General features: G+C 41.9%; 1 non-coding gene across 1 annotated transcript; it reads right to left on the reverse strand.

The window, feature by feature from the left end:
- Window positions 1-970: 970 nt before the first annotated feature.
- trnai-uau (transfer RNA isoleucine (anticodon UAU)) lies at window positions 971-1,066 on the reverse strand. Its single transcript has 2 exons — window positions 1,029-1,066; window positions 971-1,006 (listed from the first exon to the last, which is right to left on the reverse strand). It is a non-coding gene; the product is annotated as a tRNA-Ile (tRNA).
- Window positions 1,067-23,940: the final 22,874 nt, after the last annotated feature.

Genomic DNA, 23,940 nt, shown 5'->3' on the forward strand with positions numbered 1-23,940 from the left:
CCAGCTCCCCTCTCCATCGCCAACCCTTCTTTATAACTCAAATCCTGGTAAATCTCTTCGGAACTCGCGACGGCTTGATAATATCCTTTCTACAACTGGGCAACCAGAACAGGGCACAGTATTCCAGAAGATGCCTCACCACTGTTCTGTACAACCTGAACGTGACTTCCCAACTCCTATATTCAAAGACTGAGCCAATGAAGGCAAGCGTGCCAAACGCCTTTTCAGATAACATGTCTACATGTGCCTCAAACTTCAAAGAATTATGCGCCTGCATACCTCGGTACTGAAACAGGGAATTTAACAGTGAGAGAAAGCCATTGCGGTGGGTGGGGCTTAACTTCGAATGTCTTTGACTTCACGTGTGAACAGGTTTATTAAACACGTGCAGCTGTGTAAGATTGAGTATGAAAAACGCTGATGGTTTTGAAAAGTTAGACCCTCGTGAGTTTGAAGTGAACCATCTCCCGGAGACGCAATTCCTATTTTACCATGGTGCCTTAAAGGTTTGATCACATTCGTACACTCTGATCTCCACCCATGAAAACCACAACAAGGCTGTGTCATTTTGTAGTTTGAATCCTCTTCTTCATAGCAGTTCTTTATTTTAAGCTGATAAATGTTCCAAACAAAGTTGAATATAACATTCACACGGTTCAATGAGATAAATCTAATTACGTTTTGATTATTACATCAACCTGTGCGGGTTTGCAGCCAATTCAATAACGAAATAGTAGCTAAACATTCTTTTTCCTCAATGCAGCGCGCAGTTTCAGAATCATCTTCGAGCTGAACAAGATCACTTTGTTTCTTCCCAGATATTTCTTCACGTTTTAAATATTTCCAGGATACGTTGGTTGATGGCTGAGTCATTTCTCAGGAAAAGTCGTTTCTCAATCCAGAGAAACTGGTATTTTCCAAACAAATCAAAATCGCTCAGCCTTGCCATTTGACAATGAGAAGGTAAAACTGCTCCAGGTGAGGCTCGAACTCACAACCTCGGCATTGCACACGCCGCCATACTGTCATATAAGTACCACGCGCTGACCGATTGCGCCACTGGAGCTTCATAGCCTCCATTTGCTCAATATATCTGGTTGTACCTGAGCGGTTGGCAAATTGTCTGTCAAGTAAGATTATGCGATTGTATTCACCAGTCATGATTCGGAGATGCCGGTGTTGGACATCTGATGAAGGAGCGTCGCTCCGAAAGCTAGTGTGCTTCCAATTAAACCTGTTGGACTATAATCTGGTGTTGTGTGATTTTTAACTTTGTATTCACCAGTGGTTTCTAACTTACTTCAGGAAATTGCCTAACTATACAGTGCTAAACTGGATTGATATTGAGAAATGCATTTTCAATATTTTCCTCGACTGTCTTCTGAGCCATTGATGTCTTTAGTCTGCAGGAACCTTTCAATCTTATTCTTGGACAGACTCAATGACTGATCGCCACCGTATCTTGGGCACCGAATTTCAGAGGTTGACCTTTCTCTGAGTTTTGGCATCACAGAGTCAAAGAGATGTACAGAACGGAAACAGACCCTTCGGTCCAATGTGTCTTTGCAGACCAGATATCCTAACCTAATCTAGTCCATGTGCCTACACTCGGCCCATATTCCTCTCAACCCTTCCTGTTCATCTGCAAATAAGTTCAGAAAAGACTTACGAGGATGTTGCCAGGTTGAGAGAATTTGAACTATAGGCAGAGGGTGAATAAGCTGGGGCTGTTTTCCCTCGAGCATCGGAGGCTGAGTGGTGACCTTATAGAAGTGACATTATGAGCTTTATAAAATCATGAGGGGTATGGATAAGGTTAATGTACGAGGTCGTTTCACTGAGGTGAAGGCGTCCAGAACTAGAGGGCATAGTTTTACGGTTTGAGGGGGAAATTTAAAAGGCACCTAAATGGCAACTTTTTCACACAGAGGGTGGTGCACGTATGGAATGATCCGGCAGAGGAAGCTTTGGAGGCTGATACAATTCCAGCATTTAAAAGGCATTGTAAGTCCTGCTGTGATTTGCCTTTCCAAAATGCAGCACCTCACATTTGTGTAAATTAAACTCGATCTGCCACTCCTCAGCCCATTGGCCCATCTGTTCAAGGTCCGTTGGAATCTGAGGTAACCTTCTTTCCTGCCCATTGCACTTCCAATTTTGCAATTTCGTCATTTGCAAACTTACTAACCATACCTCATGTTTTCACATCCAAAGCATTTATATAAATGACGAAAGACAATGGACCCAGCACCGATCCGAGTGGCACACTAGTGCACCCAACACTCTGTCTTCTACTTTCGAGCCAGCTCTGTAGCCAAATAGCTAGTTCTCCCTATATTCCATGAGGTCTAACCTTGCTAAACAGTCCACCATGAGGAACCTTTTCGAGCACCTTAGTGGCGTCCATAGAGGATACGTCTTTGAATATTTTTTCAGGCAGAAGGACAAAACGTCTGCAAAGCAAGGGATTTGAAATTCATCATGCATAGGCGAGTATGGGGATTTAGCGTTAGAATCAGAGTCGACCTGAATTTGTGCAATGTTGGCGCACTGTTTTCCTCTGGTTACAGGCCTCAGAATCGCACTACAGTCTGCTGTAGTGGTTACTTCTTTGTGTAAGGAAACTGATGAAGTAACACATGAAAAATTCAATTGCTAATGAAAATTTGCATCAAAGATTGGAATTTGAAAAGTGTGTTGCTGCAAAAGCACAGCAGGTCAGGCATCATCTGAGGAGTTGGAAAATCGAGCTCTTGATGTTTTCAATCTGTCGAAAACTGTCAATCTCAGTCTTCTATTCGTCCTAATGGTTTGCATTTGCAATCTCTGTGGCCCCGAATTCCATAGATTCTTCCCAATCTGAGTTCCCTCATCTCAGTGAGGGATTTGGTGAGTTTTTCTGGTGTTGTGTTTCTGGCGCTGCTCTTGGTATCACATCCAGCCCTGCACTTATTTGATGCTCGGCAGATTGCGTGGCGCCGTGATTGTACAATGGCTGATACTCCGTGTTGTTTCAAATCCTAGTCATGGTCAGTGTGCACTTTTCCATTTTATTTCTCCTAACGTGCAGCCTTAACACGGTAAGGGATCAATTAATATTGCAAGAAAACGTTTCTTTAGAAGCATATGAGAATGCCGCAGTTGTCAGATCATGTCTCAAAGCAACTTTTATGAACATGGATTAGGGCTTCTCGGGAGATCAGGCTCAAGCAAATGACGGAGAGCGAAATCCAAAATTCCACATTCTGCGGTTTCTGATTTGGGTGGATGGAATACCTGAGGGAGATCCTGGATCCAAGTCTTGATAGAGTCCAGGCAAGCTCATTCAGTTCGATTATTCCCTGAGCAGATGTGAGTTTGATGGGATTGTGGTTGGTGTGAGATCTCTCAGGGACTTTGCGGTGAATCTATCACACATGGAGAAGAAGGAAATAAGTCCGAACGAACTTCAGCCCGTTGTCATCGGGCTTCATAACTGCTGGTGAAAAGTGCTATATAAATGCAATGGCCGAGTGCAGGCAAATAGACTAGATTAGGTTAGGATATCTGGTCTGCAAAGACACATTGGACCGAAGGGTCTGTTTCCGTTCTGTACATCTCTTTGACTCTGTGGTGCTAAAACTCAGAGAAAGGTCAACCTCTGAAACTCGGTGCCCAAGATACGGTGGCGATCAGTCATTGAGTCAGTCCTCCTTCGATGTGGTAATACCCCAGTCTCCTGTTTACTGATCCCGGTCTGTGGAAAGTTTCTCGCGATCTGCTCCATGCAAAGTTAAAAATCACAAAACACCAATTTATCGTCCAACAGGTTTAATTGTAAACACTAGATTTCGGAGCACTGCTCCTTCATCAGGTGGTGGTTGAGTGTAAGATTTAAAGATGCGGAATTTATGCCAAACGTTTACAGTGATGTAACTGAAATGATATATTGAAAAAGATCATGAATATTTGTTAAATCTCTCATCTGTTAAAATGACTACGTTAGTTTCAGTTATTTCATATGTAAATCGCAAAACATTTTTACAAGTTATATTCTCAAGTGAACTTTAACAATTGGTGTCATGTTGGCCCAGATAGTGTATTGAAGGTGTGAGCTTCGCTGTGTGAGGCTGTCTGGCACAGATGGGTGAAGGTGAAATATATCAGTTGCAGTATGTTTGATGCTCAGGATGCCCCGCAGTAACTCCCCACACTGTTTCACACAGCAGCCTCCTCCCGGTGACGTGAAAAGTGGTGAATGACAAGAGGATAAGCATGTCAGAGCCTGCATCACCACACAGACACAGTTCCCAATTATTCAGACAGATATCACCGATTGTGAATAATCTCAGAGAGATAGAAGCGACAGACAACCGCCATGGACTCAATGGGCTGAACGGTTTCTGTCTGTGCGGGAACAAAACCACGTGTTTGTAATGTCCCTTTCCCTATCTCTGGGACAGAGTGGCTGAGGGAGAAATAATGGCGCATTTTAACCCTACATTTCGCGTTCGACTGTCTGTAGCCACCCCCCACCCCCCCCCCCCATCTCCGGACCGTGGTGGTGACTCTCTGGGAGTGAGGGTTTCCCTCGGATTCTCTTAATCTGGGACCGTTAGAAACTAACTGCTGCCCGGTCACAGCATAGAAACCGACCCCGCATTGCGAAGATCTTTCTGCAGGAATACTGCGTGAAGACGGATCCTCAACAGCAAAATGAGGCTGCATGGAATGATCCCATATTAAGTTACCTACGGGTCTCTGGTGTCCATTTCGCTCTTTCCCACCAGCTCAGCACCTTTCTCTCTGTCTCAGATAAATGAGGAAGTTCGCAATCAACGTTGGAGGAAGCAAAAGGGCAGCATTTGCGCTTCCCTGCCCTGGCGCTGTCTGTCAGTGGGAGAAAATGGTTAAATAGTCCGCCAATGGAGACAGCTTGGTCCAAGGGGAAGGGACAAACAGCATCGTCCCGAGAGCAAGGAGACAGACCGAGAAGCAGATATTCTTGACATTCTTTGCTGCTTGGAATTCCTGCTGCAACGTGGGATGTACTTCTCGCTGAGCGACTCTCAGCTGGTTCGGTGGTAGAAATGCCACAGTTTCACCGGCTCCTTTGTCTCGGGGCACGATCGTCGCTGAGGAGCTTGTGTTAAACTGGCCTGACTGGGAGTGACAGGCGAGCCCGGGCTGGTGGTTACACTTTTACCAGGTCGCCCCATCAGCTTTTCAAAAACAAAACAGGGACACTCTTTGAAATAAGACTGAGCTTCGGGTCCAGAGGGATGCTTGCAGCGAATATGGCACAACAGCATTGAAAAGGAAAACAAGTGTTTCAGGATGTTTGCACTCAGAATCTGAAATTAATTCAATCCTCCATCTGGATTAGCGCACAGTTCTGGGCGTCAAACTGGTCAAAAGAGAAAGTCACAGTGAGCCAGACAGAACAGTCTATGGCTACACGAATCACAGCAAAGAGAGGTCGACACACAGAAGTGAGCATCAGGACATTTAATGTGAAATAATAATTGTTGAGTCCACGGAGGATGACCTTGGTGATAATGACCAGGAGATCCATCAATGCCATGGCAACCAAATAGCGAGTGGTACAAATTGAAAGTTCACACTTTCCCTGTGACTGGATCACAATAGCTATGAAGTTCGCTGCAGAAAGTAAAGGAAGACTCGGTTAAAAATTTAATTTTTCAAGGACAAAGAAAAGCAAATCTGAGCTGAGATACACAGTATATTTCGACCGAAAATGTGTACTAGGAATATGTCATAAATAAAAACAATTTCAAACACTGGTTTCTCTTTCTGAACCTGTTCTCTCACTGTTCTTGGGGTACATACCTAACTCAAACTTATTTAATTTTGAGAGACATGGTCATTAGCAGCAAATAGACAAATAGAGGCCGTTGGTCTGGGAGAGGCTGTGACCTAGTGCAATTTTAGATTAGAAAATACTCCTAGTAATCCTTTGCTATTGCAGCACAAGCAGGTACAGTTCCACACTGCCATCCTCCTTTCGAGAGCATTCCTCTGGAATCACATGCCACACAACTCTTGCCATTTCACTTGTAAGCCTATCACCTCTAGGAAATAAAAATGGACCATTCCCAGTCAGGACACAACAACCTAGGTTTTTGTCTTTCAGGTTCCATCAGAATTCCACAAGCTTCATGACAAGAAGCACATTTCCACTTTACAGTGTTAAAGTGACATCATTATTCGGTCTATGTATTTTGTGCATATTTAAAAAAAAACATATTCTGAATATGAATATATACGAATTCTTCCACCAGGTGAGAGAATCATTTTCAGTTAAATTAGCCTTTGCTGAGGCAGATGTTAAAGGCATGTTTACAGCCCATCTAAAGAATAGCGTTTTCCTTGAAAATGTTTCTTCTAATTTTGATTCCCTGTTTCCTGATCTATAGTAAGATTCATGTCATCATCAAATGTACGTCTCTTATATCTTCCTGAAGATGTATAGAATATCTCCTTGAACACTGAACGAAGAACACAGAACATTTCCACGCTTCCATCTCTTGGCTGCGTTTATGTTTCCACATTTGACCTTTGTCACATTGTCCACAAGCTGTTGTAGAGTTTATTTTATGTTTAACTGAGTTAAGCTCTTTCCAAAATGAGTCTGGCTGTAATAGTATTGCATTTTATGTTCACTTCTGTCTCTTTTGTTAAGTTAGTATTCTTTGCAGCTCCAAAACGACTTATTCACTGGTATTTCCAGAAAAGAGCTTTCAATTAAAGTGTCATCGACTCAAAATTATTGGGGTGTGCCATAAAGGAACCCTTGTAAAACTGGAATCAATAGGTATCAGTGGGCGCACTTTCAACTGCTTGGAGTCATATCTGACACATGGAAAGATGGCCATGGTTATTGGAGGTCACTCATCTCAGCTTCAAGGTATCTGTGTAAGAGTTCCTCAGGATAGCGTCTTAGGCCCAGCCATTTTCAGTTGCTTCATTAATGACCGTCCCTCCATCATATGGTCAGTGGTGGGGATGTTTCCAGATGGGAACACAATGTTCATCACCTTTCATGACTTCTCAGCTACTGAAGCAGTCCATGTTCAAATGCGATAAGTTCTGGTCGGTACCTAGACTTGGGTTGACAAGTGGCAAGACAAATAATAGAGAGTATTACCACTGCCCATGACATTCAATGGTGTTTACTTCACTGAACCTCCTGCAATTAATGTCCTGGGCATTATTATTGAACAGAAACTCAGCTGGACTCACTGTATAATCATAGTGGTAACAACAGTTATTAGATGAGATTAGATTACTTACAGTGTGGAAACAGGCCCTTCGGCCCAACAAGTCCACACCGACCCGCCGAAGCGTAACCCACCCATACCCCTACATTTACCCCTTTACCTAACACTACGGGCAATTTAGCATGGCCAATTCACCTGACTTGCACATCTTTGGACTGTGGGAGGAAACCGGAGCCCCCGGAGGAAACCCACGCAGACACGGGGAGAACGTGCAAACTCCACACAGTCAGTCGCCTGAGTCGGGAATTGAACCCGGGTCTCTGGCGCTGCGAGGCAGCAGTGCTAACCACTGTGCCACCGTGCCGCCAACAGCAAGTCAGAGACTAGGTATACTGATGCAAGTAACTCACCACCTGTGTCCTCAAAGTCTGTCCATCACCTGAAAGGAACAAGTCAAAGTGTGGTGGAATATTTCCCTCTGCCTGGATCTGTAGCTCCAACAACACTCAAGGAACCTGACACCAACCAGGACAAAGCAGCCCACTTGATTAGCATTACATCAACAAGCATCCGCTCTCCCCCCCCCCCCCCCCCCCCCCACTAACGCTCAGCGGCAGCAAAGTTTAATATCACAAGATGGGCTGCAGAAATTCACCAAAGATCATCAGCGAGCACCATCTAAACTCACAGCCACTTCCGTCTAAAAGGAGAACTGCACAGGAACATCATCACTTTCAATTCCAACCCAACCTCCAAAGCCCAGCACCAAACTATTTGCCATTCTGACTTCAAAATATATCGCTGTTCCTCTGCTGTCACTGGGTCAAAACACTGGAATTACCTTCCAAATAGCATTGTCTAAACTCACTGTGCATTGACTGCAGCAGTTCAAGAAGGCAACTCACCACCACATTCTCAAGGGCAACTAGGGGTGGTCTATAAATGCTGGCCAGCCAGCAACACCCTTATCCCACAAAATGAATAAGAGAATGAATGGTTGTCAAAATCAGTCCTCAATTCAGTCTTTTATGATTTCATTTGCAAAAGCTTTGTTAAATTAAATCATCAACAATTATTCCATCACCAAAATTTACAGCATATCATCGGTTTTCTTCTTGATTTACTGTAACCTTCACCTGACAGGCTACTTATTATGAGGGTGTTTATTCCAACAGAGACTTTAATTAACACATTTTCTTCACATCGTTACGATACTTTGCTTTTGTCTTCACTAAGAAAGACACGAGCACAAAAATAAAATTGTTGGAGACCACAGATTTCTTGAAGGGAGAGGAACTGAATGGTTTCTAGACAAAATGTGGTGGGGAACTTGGTGAGAATTAAACCCCCATAATCCTCGGGGCTGATATGTTGAATCAGAGAGCACTTAAGGAAGTGACCTTGGGAAAAGAGAATGTATTGATAGTTGTCTTTCAAGATTCTGCAGTATCTGGAATAGTTCCTACAAGCTGGAGGTTGAGAAATGGAACACCACTTCTTTGTTAGAAAAATTAAAGGGAACTGATTAGACTGGCACTGCAGTGGGGAAAATGCTGAAGTCCATTGGAAAATATTTAATAGCAGAGCATTTGGAAAGAAGAACAGTCAGAGACAGCACAAATTTGTGAAAGAAAGTCATTCTTGAAAATTGCTTGAAGGATTTGAGAATGCAAATAATAAAATTCTTTGGGCAAACCAAAGGAAGGGTTAATTGAACTTTCAGAGGGCTTTTGACAAATTTACAAATGGAGAATAGCATGTAAAATTAGAGCAAGGAATTGAGAATAGTGTACTGACTTGAAGAAAGTACCAAGTGGAAGACAACAGAAAAGAATAGGAAAAAAATGGGCTTTTGTCTGAGAGGCAGGCAGTGACTGGGCAGGTTGCACAGGGATCCATAATTGACCTCATCTGTTCACAATACATATTAATGTTTTACATGAGAGAACTTAACGTCTTATCTGTGGGACTGCAGCCAACAAAAAGCAGTTTGACATGGTGAACTTTGAGCAATACAAGAGATGTTTAAGTGTAATTCGGACAATTTGAGTGAATAGAAAAATGTGGGAGGTGCAATGAGACCCGAATGCCCTTCTGTACAAGACGTTGAAGATTAACATGCAAGTGAGTGGAAGGAGAAGAAAACAAGTGACATGTTGGCTTTGATAACGAGAGGATTCCAGTACAAATCGCAATTATCTACTGCTATTGCATTAACCCCTAGCAGAGCAGAACTGTGGTATGAAGAGAGACTCTGCCAATTAAGATTACACTCACTGGCATTTACAAGAATGAGAGGGGATCATCAAATTTGTAAAATTGAAATAGGTCTGGGCAGAAAAACAGATGAAGGATGCTTCTAAAACCTGTGAATACAGAATCGTTTGCCACAGTCTACGGTTAGGGCATAGGCTGTTCAGCACTGAAATAGGTGGAAATTTCTTCACGCAGAGCGTGGTGAGCATGTGGAATTCTTAGCTGTTCAGACCAAAACATTCAAGAAGGCTTCCAAAAAAAGTGAAAGGTCACAAAGGATCAAAAGATCTGAGAATAAAGCAGGAGGAGTCTACCAAGATAGACAGACTGATACTAATTGTTCAGGCACGCTCTCAATACCCTACTCCTGCTCACATTTGCTATGTTTTAGGTTTTGCCTTATTGGCTGGGTTTGACGAGAGGTGTTCTGCGGCCCTGGGAAATTTTCTTTCCACAGTTTCCAACAATAATCTCGTGCTAAATCATGGAAATTAATTGCAGGTGTTGTTTGATTCAGCACAGAGATGACCACAGAGCTCGGTCCCATCCTTCCAGGGTCCCTTTCCACTTTGTTCCTGGGTTTGCTGGAGCTTGGTAAGCTGTTCCTCGCAAACCCGGGATGGATCCGACAGATCTCTTTCCCCACACCCACTCAGGCTGTGCTCTCAGAGCTTCCACACTCTGCAGCCTCTGCTCCATTTTTTGTGAATGTTCAAAACCAAGACACATTGTAACTACATTCCCAAAGCTTCATTCTGAATTGTGTGGTCAAACACTCAGGTCTCCCTGAAATATCGTCAGCAGTTCACAGCTCAACCTCACGTCTTTCCAGGAACAGAATTAATTGAAATGTCTATTTCTAGCAAGTTGGTTGCTGGGTCCATTGCAATAATAATTTGAAGGGCTTCAGCATGTTGTTGAACACGTAATCAGCTCAGAGTAACTAACACAGGCATTGAGAGACACGTTTCAATCCTGGGAGCCAATGCGGGGTTGAAACCCTTTTCCAATATGGAGCTTCACAGCCATCTCCTGGTACAATGAGTAACACCTCAACACATTCAATTTCATTGTTTCTGACCTTCATAACACATAACTGCACACACAGGAGCAAAATAACAAGGATAGGGAAAGATACAGTAAGGAAAACATTCGCCTTATAATAGAATTGCATCATTAATTACTCGAGGATATTTGCAGATATATGGGCTACAATCAGAATATGCAGACTAGCTGGATCGTGGAGAACTTAGGGAGTCCAATTGCAAAATGGAACAATGAAATTATGAGACTGCGAGATCATGTGAAATGATCAGTTATATCATAATCTGAATCTACCGAGCAGAACAAGTCGAGACATAACCAAACCAGGCAGAAGGCAACTTTGTAGACCACTCTGATGCACTGGTCGGTAAAGTGGACTGTTTGCAGCATTGAAGCGGACATAGATCACTCTCTTGCTCAGTATACGTGCACTAGATAGTTTTCGAGAATGGGGAAATTTCCAGATCCTGCTGTAAATGACTGGGAGTGATGCTTCCATGAGTTAGTGTCTCTGTATCTGTAATACGCCAGTAAAAGACAAATACTGAGGGAGTACAGATGTGAAAATCACGATGAGAGACAGAGCAGAGGGAAATCAGTTTAAACATAAACAACTGGCAGAGGTTTGGAATTGATACAGAATGAGACAGAGAGCGATGTTATAAACAGATTTCATCACGAGTTTGAGAATTTTAAAGTGGAGACACTGCAAGAGTTAACCGCAACATACTTTGAAGCTCACAGGAATGAGAAGTGGAACGTATTCCCGTCTAAACTCAGGAAAGAGCTATGGAGCCTTTGGATGTTGCTTTGGTGATGCAGTTTTGTGAACAGGAATGGGGTCAGCAAAGTCCTGGGAATACCCAAACTGGATTTCACATTTCATGTTTTGAGCAGCAGCTGGGTGATCCTGTGAAAGATGTACTTGTGGGTTTAGGAAATACAATTAATAATGGTCAGGATAAAGGGGCCAGAATATCAGCCCAAGGTTAAAGGGATTCCTGCATATATGGAAAACTGTTGCACCTTCAGATATTGGCCAGGGATGGAATGGAGTCAGAAGAAGGAAATGTAGTTTTTTTTGCTAGAATACAAGACAGTGATTTTTATGTTCATAATTTGTAAAGAATGATGACAGGAATACAATGAATTGTAGTTCACAGATGAAGCTGAGCAATCTCCCTCTTGTGTGTCTACCAAAATCAATGAGAAGACAGACAGTTAGCAATGGTATGCAGAGTGAAGGATAAATTTCGATCTCATCACCAGCAATAACAGCAACAAGGGCAGCAAAATAAACGGAAAGAACAACAATGCAGTTAAACATCGTTTATAGAAATAGCGACCAGGCAGTGAGACTTACCAGGGACGCCAACAATAGCCGGGAGAAGATAATAAAAGAATTCAGACATGTTCGTTATGTAATGGATTCGCAGGGCTAATGGAATCTTATCATAAAAAGCAGAAAGGGCCAACAGATCGCAGTACTCAGTCCTGTCCAGTTCTGTAACATTCATGTCCAGCACTATTAGATTCTGGTCCATTGATGAAATATTCCAGCCGACTTTATTCTCAGATTCTAATCTCTCATTTCCGCGTTTCTGGAGCTATTGAGGGTTGATCGTGATGCTGTTACTGACTCTATAGAATGTCACATTGAAATAAGCCTGCTTTTATCAGAAAAACGAATTACTCCAGGGTCACAGGTCAAATCGATGGAGATTAACATTAATTGCAGTCACTAAACAAACAGGTTCATTTCAGCTGGGAACCAGAGCAGCAGGACAGGGAATGGAGGGATTGAAGTGAAGGTCGATGTTGGAATCAATAAATCCAAAAGGAAGGACAGGCAGAGACAGGTTAATGAACACAATGGTACTAATGGGCTGAAGTGTGTTTATGTCAACACAAAGAATACTATGGGTAAGGCAGATGTACTTAGGGCCTGGGTGAGGAAATGGGACTATGGTATTGTTGCCGTTACAGAGATTTGATTGAGACAGGGACACGACTGGCTGCTCAAGTTGCCAGAGTTTCGTGTTTTAGATGAGGAAGACAAGAAGATAAAAGAGGTGGAGTAGTAGTATTACTAATTTGGGACAATGCCACTGCTGCACTCAGAGAAGAGATACCGGAGGGCTTATCTACTGGGGGTTTATGGGTCGAGCTCATAAATAAGATGGGTACAATCACTCGAATATGATGATGCTATTGGCCCCAACAAGTACCGACACATTATGCAAAGATACAATAAAAACAGGGTTGTCATCATGGGTGACTTTAACTTCCCCAAGATTGACTGGGAGACCCTTAATGCAAGAGGCTTGGATGAGACAGAAGTTTTAAAGTACATCCAAGAGGGCTTCTTGAAATAACATGTGGATAGTCCAACTAGAGGAGAGTCCATACTGGACTTTGTATTGGCTAATAAGCTCACCAGTTGATTGACTAACCAGTGGGAGAGCATTTCGGAAACAGTGATCAGAACTGGTTAAGTTTTAAGATAACTGTGAACAAGGATAAGTCAGAACCATATGGGAAATGACTCAACTGGGGAGGGAAAATTATATCAGAATTAGGCAGGAGCTAGTGTGCGTTAATTGGGAGGATCTGTTACAGGTCATGTCCGCATTTGACATGTGGGAATTGTTGACAAACTACTGATTAGCGTTCAGGACCAGCATGCTCCAGTAAGGAGGAAGATCAGGATTGGCAGGGTAAGAGACCTTTGGATAACGAGAGAGGTTGTGAAATAAGTCAACAGGAAAAGGGAAGCATAAGTAAGTTTCAAGAAAGTAAAATCAGACAAGGCCTATGAGGAAATAAAGAAAGCAGGGAAGAACTCGAGCAGAGAAATAGGAAAGCAAGGAGGGGCCATGAAATGACCTTGGCAAGTAGGGTTAAAGAGAATCCAAAGGCATTCTGTACTGACAGTATAAACAAGAGGATAACTGTGAGGAAGTAGGTTCACTCAATGATAAAGAAGGGAAATTGTGCTTTGATGCAGATGGTATGGGTCAGATCTTAAATTAATATTTTGCATCAGTATTCACTCAGGAGAATGATATGGATGAGAGGGAGACTAATGTGGAACATGATAATATGCTGGGGCATTTTGAGATCATGAAAGAAGTGATGTTGGGTCTCTTGAAAAGCATTAGTCCCCAAGGTCCGTTGGTATTGAGTCCAGGTTGAGAGAGAACCAAGAGAGGAGATGAATGTGGCCTTGAACATTGTGTTTGTAACCTCGCTAGCCACTGGAGAGGTTCCAGAGGACTGGTGAGGAGCTAATGCCTTCCCTCTGTTCACAAAGGCGAATAGAGATAGTCCAGGAAACTATAGACTGGTGAGTCTTACATCGGTGGTTGGGAAGCACATGTAGAGAATTCTCAGCGATAAGATTTACATGCATTTCGAAAAGCATGACCTAATTAGGAACAGTCAGTATGGCTTTATGCAGGGCAAGTCATGTCTTACTAACATGATTGAATGTTGATTACATAAATTTTCGACAAGCTCTCTCACGGTAGCGTTGTGAAGTTGGTATGTAAATATGGTGACACTGTAAAATTGGGGAAAACATTGCATCTTCCTTTTAAAGGATAGTGTTGTTTTTGGTGATTAGCGTTAGTATAGATGTTTGAACAGCTGGGAAAATGCAGATGCACAGATAGAAACATTTTACATTGAACAGCCAAGCAGAGTTTTAAACCATGACAATAATTCTTTTCAAATGTTGCCAAATAATTCAAATCAAGCACTTAGAGATTGAAACCAGTTGATTGTAAATGTGATGATTTTTACAAGCTTAAACGAATCCAATTGTAAAGAAATCAATACGGTATCGCCTGGATAATGACAAGGCACTTGGACAGAGTGAGGAGAGCCAATTGCCATCTGAAGAGATAAGAAACCTCTACACTCACAGACAGAAGAAACACAATTTATTCATGAAGGTATGCAGCACGTTTAGCGAATATTCCTGACATTACAATTTGAGCGAGAGAGGAGTTCAGAGCAGATAAATACAAAGAGAAAAGATCCCGAACAGTTGAATCATTGGAGAGAAAGAGGAGCATTTTGGAAGACACATTGTGTGTGAACTTTGAGAGGCTAAGCTTTAATTTATTGCTTTCTTACTACTTGGATTTATGTAAATGGGGCCTGTATTATTGAAACAACATAAAAATAGAATTTAATTCAGTAAGTGAATGGGTAGTAGTTAGAGAGTAATTGTTAATTTTGTTAGAAATTATGTTAAGTTGTTCACTATTGGAGTCAGAAAAATAAATTATTTTTCGTTGATTTCAGAGTGGGTAAAAGAATTTCATTTTATTTAATCAATTCTTCATGGAAGATCAGGGAGTAAGAGGGAGATTATAACCCTTGTCAGACGTCTTTATTAGGTTACAAGGTGAGATGCTGCTCTCTGGGTATTTTGGTTTTAATAGTCAGAGAAATGACAACCTCACCTTCGTGACAGTCGGCTCATCGAGAACATTCAGATGCATGGGATCCACGGTGACTTCGCAGTTTCGATTCAGAATTGAACACAGAGGGTAGCATTGAAAGGGGGTGATTCCCACTGGAGAACTGTTAACAGTGATGTTCCGCAGGGATCCGTATTTGGATCTCTGCTGTTTGTGATCTAAATGAATGACCTCAACGAAAATCTAGATGGCTTGTTGACTAAGTTTGCAGATAATACAATAATTAATGGATTTGCCAATAATGTAAAAGTTTCTTAAAGGTGAGAGCAGGATATAGATCCGGTGCACGCATGGGAGGAAAAAGAGCAGGTGGTGTTTAATCCACGTAAGTATGGGTATTGCTCTTCAGAAGATCAAATACTAAGGAAACAGTTACAGTTAATGGCAAGAGCCTGAACAGCATTAATGTGCAAAGGGATCTTGGGGTAGATGTTCATAACTCCCTGAAAGTGGCCTCGCAGGTAGATAGTTTGGGAAAGAAGGCCCAATGTATGCTTGCCTTTATTGTTCCAGGAATTGAGTGCAACTCTCAGGATGTCATAGTGCAGCTTTATAAGACGTTACTTAAACCAAAGTTAAAAATCACACAACACCAGGTTATAGTCCAACAGGTTTAATTGGAAGCACACTAGCTTTCGGAGCGACGCTCCTTCATCAGGTGATTGTCCGGTCATCAGGTGTGAAGGAGTGTCGCTCCGAAAGCTAGTGTGCTTCCGATTAAACCTGTTGGACTATAACCTGGTGTTGTGTGATTTTTAACTTTTTACACCGCAGTCCAACACCGGCATCTCTGAATCATTACTTAAACCACACTTTGTGTATTGTGTTCAATTCTGGTCATCACAATGCAAGAGGTTTTGGAGCCTTTGGAGAGGGTGCAGAAGATTTTGACTAGGGTGTTGTCTAGATTAGAATGTATGAGGAACATGGAGAGGTTAGAAAAAGTCGGGTTGCTTTCTCTGGTGCAACAAAGGATGTGGGGAGACTTGGCAGAAATCTATAATATTCTGGGATGCCGGGATAGGATTGAAGGTTTGTCCCAGAGTTGAAAAGTCTAATACTATGGGGTGAGAGGGGAAAATTGAAAGGAGCCACGAGGAGCAAGTTGTTTGCACAGACAGTAGGAGGAGTCTTTGTTGGTGGTGGCAAATACAATAGCAGCAATGAAAGGACTTTTCGATTATCATATGAATATGCAAGGAATAGAGGGATGTGGATCAAACAATGGCAGAAGAAATTAATTTAATTTGGCATTATGTACGCCACAACATCATGTGTCAATGGCCCGTTCCTGTGCTGTATTGTCCTATATTCTATGCAAGATTGCAAGATTTTTTAGATATCACAAAGGTTACAAAGGGGTAAGAGTGGACATTGAACCGCTGGAAATGTACCTGGAGAAGTAGCAATAGGGAACAAATAAATATTTGAGGAACCCTGCATCAGTTTCCCAGTGGGCGACACCAGTAACATACCAGAACCATAAGGAGTCTGGGCGAGGGTTGAGTGCAGTGTCCATCATTTCAGAGAAGGTGCTGGGAATGCTGAAAGCTTTCCAGGTGGATAAATAACCCGTACTGGACGGGTTACACAGCAGGGTTCCAAAGGAGATAACTGAGGAGATGGTAAAGGCATTGGTGGTAATCGTTTAGGAATCACTGGAGTCAAGTAGGGTCGTGAAGTTTGAAAATGGCTAATGTTAACACCCCTGTTTAAGGAGAGAGAAGACAGGTAACTAAAGGCTGGTTAGCATGGCCTTGGTCATTTTTAGAATTATCGAGTTTGTTTTCATGGATGCAGTTGATGATTGCATGATAAAAAAGGGAAGAAACATCAAGGCTTCCTCAAGGTTCTGCCTGAAAAATCTGTCAGAATTCTTTGAGGAAGGAATGAGCAAGTTAAACAGAGGAGAGCCAATGGAACTGATCTGTCTGGAATTCCAGAAGGCCTTTGACAAAGTGCGGCACAGAAAGCTGTTGTGCAATGATGATGCTCCTTTAACAAGGTTATGTTGGCCTTGTGTTTTTTATAGAGAGTCAGAAAAGACACAGACTTCAAAAATTCTAAGTTCAGGGTTTTAGGGCCAGTTAGATTAGAGCTAAAAGGTACTGCCTCAGGCAAAAGACTTTTAAGTTTAAAATAAAATAAAAAACAGTTGCACAATGTAAGGGGAGTGGCCAGTTCTCCCAGCTCAGATTATCTGTGGTTTGATTTTTTTTGGCCGTATGGCTGTTCCCTGAAAGCAGTCAGGCAGCTGAAGCTGCTGGGGCAAAGAAGCAGGTCCAGGCTGGTTCTTTCTCTCTGAGTGCTCTCCTGTAAGACCCTGAGTTTGATTTACCTTTTGTATCAAGGGGTGTTATGGGGATTGCTGCAAGTATTTGGAACAACATCATTAAGTTGGAATGGTCTGTTGGGTTTTCAGAAACGGTAAGTTATTTAATATTCTGTTCTCTTTTGTTGGGTTTCATTTTGTAATCTTGAAAAGAAATTCTGTTTTGTTTAAAATTACATGGTTTGACCAATTGCATTCCTCCTCGAATATCTGCAAATATGAAAGTTAGGGTGAGGCCTACTTTCTTGAAATATTTTGGGAGGTTTTAGCCTGGTCCATTACAGATTGGGGGCTCATCTAGAATTTCTTCTATAGTTCCAAATTGGAAGTAGGGTTGTTGGACTCAAAGTCAGCGAGTGACAGGTATTAAAGACTTTATGTTTTGTTGCTTTTGGTTGGTTTAAACAGTACTTGGGATAGCAATGGCTCTTTCAGTCACCACGTTTTTTCTGGGGCTAGAAGAAGTGACCCTGGGGATTTTACAAAAGGTGATTAAGGCCCAGCTGTGGGAATTATCAGACAAATTGGGGTTGGATCTGCCTCCTTCTGTGAAGAAAGAGAGATAATTACAACAATAATTCAGCATTGAAATTTGCTGAAAATGCCATCAGAATCTTTAGAGATGGCTGAAATTCAATTGAAAATGAAGCAACTTGAGTTAAAGGCACATTCCAAACCCACGATTACTTCCATCTAGAAGGACAAGGACAGCAGGTACCAAGTCTCTCACCATCCTGGCTTGGAAATATACTGTCATTCCTTTACAGTCATTGTGTCAAAATCCTGGAATTCCCTCTCTTCCGGCATTGTGGGTCAACCCACAGTAAATGGACTGTGGTGATTCAAGAACCACCACCTTCTCCAGTACAAATACGGGATGGGCTATCAATACTGGCCAGCCAACGACACCCAAGTCCCACAAATGAACAATAAAAAAGACAAGGAATTACTATTAAAAGCAGAGGAAAGAGAGAAATAATGTATCACATTAAAAGATTAAAAAGAAAAATGGGGAGTAAGAGAGAAAAAAGGAAGAAAGAGAGAGAGTTTGAACTTCAGATATTGGCACTGTGACAGGAATGGAAAAATTCATGATCTGAAATAGTAACAGCTTGTGAGGAAGAGCAGAGAGTTAAAACACAAGATTAGCAGCTGAAATGGCTGACAATTATGGTCCATAAATCCAAAATTGGCTTCCAAAATCAATTTCAGCCATTCAAGAGAAAAATTGGGGAAAAACAAAAATCCTCATGTGGAAGGGATAGGTCGATGTTGGTGTAGACCATAGGGGGAACTTACCACACGGTAAAAAGGAAACCGTTGAAGGGAAAAGAGGTGAAAAGCTCCGATATTTTCACTACAATAAAGTAGGCCACGTGAAATCACAGTGTCAGTGACTGAGCAAAAGCACTGAGAAGCCATGGGAATGCAAGATTAGCCAGTGAATTTTATTGGAGTGGTAATGGAAAGCACAGTGGAGGCTGCACCAGAATGTCCAACCTGGTTGGAAGTTGGTTAATGCGGAAATACCAAATCTTCGTAAATGATGTACACGCGTAGGTAAAGTTTCCTTGCATCAGCCAGGAGCAGCAGCTAAAGAGGTTACAATTTGAAGAGATACAGGATCCTCTCAATCGGCGATGTTAAAGATGAAAAGATGTGTACCTCTGAAACACTAATATCAGCAAAGTTGCAAGTAACGGGAATTTACGGTCAGACAAGAAGTGCTCAATTATGTAAAGTGAGGTTAGGGTGTCCAGTGAAGAGTGGAGGCGTTCTGGTTGGAGTACTGGACAAACTCTCAGCTCCAGGAATACAATTTGTCTGTGCTAGTGAAGGCGCTGGTTCACAGGAAAAAGTGCTGCCTACTGTGGTTGGAAAGCCAGTGGAAACTCAGGCAGCTGAACTACTCCAGGACATGCATCCTGTGATTTTGAGACAGTGTTTAATCAGATGATTGACACAAATCAGGAGCAGACACCTTTAGCTCAGATGAATTAACTGAGTTCCAGCACAAAGATGAACATTTAAAGCAATTATATAAATAAGCATAAACAGAGGAAGAATTTGAACATAGTCCCCAATGTCATGATTTTAAAAACTATGTCTTAATGAGGAAATGGAGAACATTACATATTCTGGCCGATGAGAAATGGGCAGAGGTTCATAAAATCAAATTGCCAGTGGGTTCTCGAAAGATGCTGTTGCGTGTGGTGCATGAGTTACCACTACAGGATCAGTTAGCCGTGAGAAAACCTCAAACTAAAATACAATAACATTTCTGCCTGCATTGCACAAGGTTGTAACTGAATTTTGCCAGATATGTCACACATGTCAGATGATTATAAAACCATAGGCAGTAATAAAACCTGCACCTTTCATATCTATTCCTGCATTTGAGGCCCCTTCCACAAGAGTCTTAATTAAATGCATATGACATCTACCTAAAATAAAAAGTGGGAATCAATATTTGTTGGCAATAATAGATGTGTTGATGACATTTCCAGAGGTCATTCCATTATGCAATATCACAACTCAAAGGACTGTAGAGGAATTACTCAATTTTTGTACTAGGTGCCGACTAACCACAGAGATACAATCAGATCAAGGGTCAAACTTCAATCAAAATTATTCAGTTATGGACTACTTACGGATAAAATAATTCAAATCGACTGCTTCCTATCCAGTGTCGCAGGGCGCCCTGGAAAGGTGGCATCAGACATGAAAGACAGTCTGGAGGGCTGACAGTTAAGACTATTCAGATGATTGGGATCAGAGAATTCTGTTTGTAATTTTTATGCGATCAGAGATGCATCAAATCAATCGAACACATTCATTCCATAGTGAATTCGTTTTTGGTCATGAAGTGAGATGACTATGAAAATTTATGAAGAGAAGTTGGGAAGTCATAATGCAAAGACCACATATTTGGACTGAATGTCAAATTTTCGGGAGCGATTAAAAAGAGTGGGGGAGTTGGCCAGATGACATTTAAACCAATCACAGTGTACAATGAAACAGGAAACACACAAGAAATCAAAAACCCGCAATTTTGCGATCAGAGATAAGGTGCTAATGTCACTTCCAGTGATAGCTGAAGCTTTAAAGCAAGGATGAGTGGACCTTATTACATTGAAAGAAAATTGAATGAGGTGAAGTATTTGATATTGAGTCCAGTCAGAAAGAAACGTCAAAGCGTGTGTCACATGAACATGCTCAAAAGGTACTTTGACAGTGAAGGAAGGCTATAGGAGACCGTGTTATTGGTTACAACACAGAGTGATGAACCAAGTTCAGAGGATTCTGAATTGGACATTCCTCAAACTAAATTGTACAATGAAGATGTTGTCAAAAATTGGGATAAATTATTGAGGAAAATCGAAGTGATCCAGATGAGATTAATGTCACATGCGGAGATATGGGGAAATAAGCTGGGAAGCAATAACCTAATTATGTATGATGTAGATATAGGAGATGCAGTTATGATTAAGCAAGATCCTTATAGGCATAACCCTCTAAATCACAGACTCTGAAAAGTCAAAGTTGAAGGGTTTTAGGGCCAGTTTGATTAAAGCTAATAGACAATGCATCAGGCAAAAAGCTTTTACATTTTGAAATAATTATAATGTGAGGGGAGTGGCCAGTTCTCCCAGCTCAGCTTTACTCTGGTATGATTTGTTTTCTTTGGCAGTCTGGTTATTCACTGAAAGCAGTCAGGCAGTTGAAGGTGAGGATGCAAAGAAGCAGATTCATGCTGGTTCTCTCTGTTTGACTTGTCTCTTGTAAAACTCTGTGTTTGCGTTTACTTTTGTTCCAAGGGGTGTTTATGGGGATTATTGCAAGTATTTGGAACAGATTAAGTTGGGATAATCTGTTGAGTTTTTGCATAAGTTAAGTTATTTAGTATTCTGTTCTCCTTTGTTTGGTTTCATTTGGTAATCTTATAAATAAATTCTGTTTTGCTTTGACCAACTGCATCCCTCCTGGAATATCCATATTACAACTGCTTAAAACAACCAGTACAGTTATAGTTATGGCTACTTTCAGAAATGTTTTGAGGGGGTCTGGCCTGGATGATGACAGTTAACTAAGCTAAGTGGCCATGGTATTAGAGGCAATGTAGTGGCATGGATAAAGGATTCGCTAACTGGCAGAAGGCAGAGAGTAAGGACAATGGAGTCTTTTTCAGGATGGCAGCTCGTAACTCGTGGATGTTGTCAGAGGTCAGGATTACAACCTCAGCTATTCACATTATATATTACCGATGTGAAAGAAGTTAAATTTGCGATGACATAAAGATAGCTGGAGTGTTGGAGAGGGGAGGCTGCAGAAGGACTTGGATATGCTTAGCGAGTGGGAAAGCAAGTGGCTCATGAAAAATAATTTGAGGAGGTGTGAGCATATATGGTTTATTAGGAAATCTTTAGACATTTTTCTAAATTGGGAAAGGCTTCGAAAATCCGAAGTGCAAAGGGACTTGGAAGTCTGAGTTCAGGATGCTCTTCTGATTAAAATGCAGGCTCTGTTAACAGTTAGGAGAGAAAATGCAGAACGGGCATTCATTTCAAGAGGGCTAGAACGCAAGAGCAGAAGCGTACTGCTGAGGCTGTTCACAGCCCTCCTGAAGACGGGCTTATGCCCGAAACGTCGATTCTCCTGTTCCTTGGATGCTGCCTGACCTGCTGCGCTTTTCCAGCAACACATTTTCAGCACAGCTCTGACTAGACTGCATTGGGAATATTGTGAGCAGTATTAAGCTTCATATTTCAGGAAGGGTGTGCTGGAGTTGGAGGGGTCCCGAGGAGGTTTATAAGAATGATGCTGGGGTTTACGGCTTGACACATGAGGAGCAGCTGAGGTCTCGGGGTCTGTACTCACTGTAGGTCAGAAGGATGAGGTGGAGATCTGATCGAAAATTACAGAAGTGATAGACCTGGATAGAATAAATATGGAGAACCTGTTTCAATTAGTAGGAGATGCCATGACCTGAAAACGCAGCCTCAGTGTGAAGGGACGATCCTTTAGAAATGAGATGTGGAGGAATGTGTTTAACTAGAGAACAGTTAATCTGTGGAACTCATTGTGACAGAGGGCGATGAAGGCCATTGAATGCATTTAACACAGGAATAAATAAGCTGTTGATTAGTAAAGAGACCAAGAGCAACAGGGAGAAGGCAGGAGAATGGGTTTGAGGAATACATGAGCCATGATTGATCTGAAGAGAATACTCAATGAGGTGAATGACCAGTTCTGCTCCTCTATCTTGTCGCCTTATTGTGCGCTTATGGATACGCTGCAGTTATTGCAGAAAATTCAAGCTCAGTCCAGCGGTAACATATTGGCAATTGTTAGAAGATCCACTGGCTCATAAGAAGCAGGAGGCTGAGAGAAATTAGTCATTTTCCAGTTGGCAAGATGGAATGGGTGGTGTGCCACAGGGATACAGTGGTGAGTTTCCGATCTGTTATAATTGAGAGAATGACATTAATGAAGCTACCAATATTATGGTTGGTAATGTTGCAGATGCCACAAAGTCATAAGGAAAGAAAGTTATAAAGCAAAACTAAACATAAAAGATGATTACGGATTGACAAACGGATATAGAGAGTTTAATTCAGTTTGCAAGGATGTAGCAAATGAAGCATAATGTGGGAAAATAAGAAAACGTCCATTATGACTGGAAGAATAAAATAGAAATGATGGGAGATTGCAGGGCTCTGAGTTACAGAAGGATTTCGGTGTCCTCTTGCATAAACTGCAAAATGTTGAAATGAAGGTTCAGCAAATGACGAGGGAAGTTTAAAAGATGCTTTTGTTTATTATAAGAGGAATTAAATACAAAATTGGTGAGATGATGTTTAATCTATAAAGGACATTACCAAAACCACATCTGGAACAGTGTAAAGCATTGGGATCCTGATTTGAGGGAGGATGTAAATGCACTGAAGCAGCTTAAAGAATGTTCCAAATAATAGCTGGAATGGACAGGTTGTCTTATGAGGTAAGTTTGAGCCGGTGATGTTTTTATCAGCTGGAGTTTAGGCAAGTTGCAAATGACTTGAATTGAACCCCTACAGTGTGGAAACGTGCCATTCACGCCAACAAGTCCACACCAACCCTTAGAACAGTAACCTTCCAGACCCATTCTTGTACCCTATTACTCTATTTTTCCCCTGACAAATGCACCTAACCTACACATCCCTGAACACATTGGGAAATTTTGCATGGCCAATACACCAAACCCACACATCTTTGGATTGCAGGAGGAAGCCCATGCAGACATGGGGAGAATGTGCAAACTCCACACAAACAGTCGCCCAAGGCTGGAATCAAACCCAAGTCCCGGGCGCTGTGAGGTAGCAGTGCTAACCACTGAGCCACTGTGCTGCCCTTGATTGAAACATCTAATTTCCTGACTGGTCTTCACAGGGTGGACATGAAGATGGTGTTCCTTCTAGTTGGAGAATCTGGAATTAGGCAACACTGTTTAAAAATTAGGGGTCTCCCCTTTAAGGCAGAGATGAGTCTTTGGAAATCCCTTTCTCAAAAGCTGTTTGAAACAGAGTAAAATGAATCATTGTAAGGCAGCATTGGGTAC

The sequence above is a fragment of the Chiloscyllium plagiosum genome, unplaced genomic scaffold, assembly GCF_037043375.1.
Source record: "Chiloscyllium plagiosum isolate Xiang-an unplaced genomic scaffold, Cpla_swu_hap1 HiC_scaffold_21, whole genome shotgun sequence".
Taxonomy (NCBI): Eukaryota; Metazoa; Chordata; class Chondrichthyes; order Orectolobiformes; family Hemiscylliidae; genus Chiloscyllium; species Chiloscyllium plagiosum.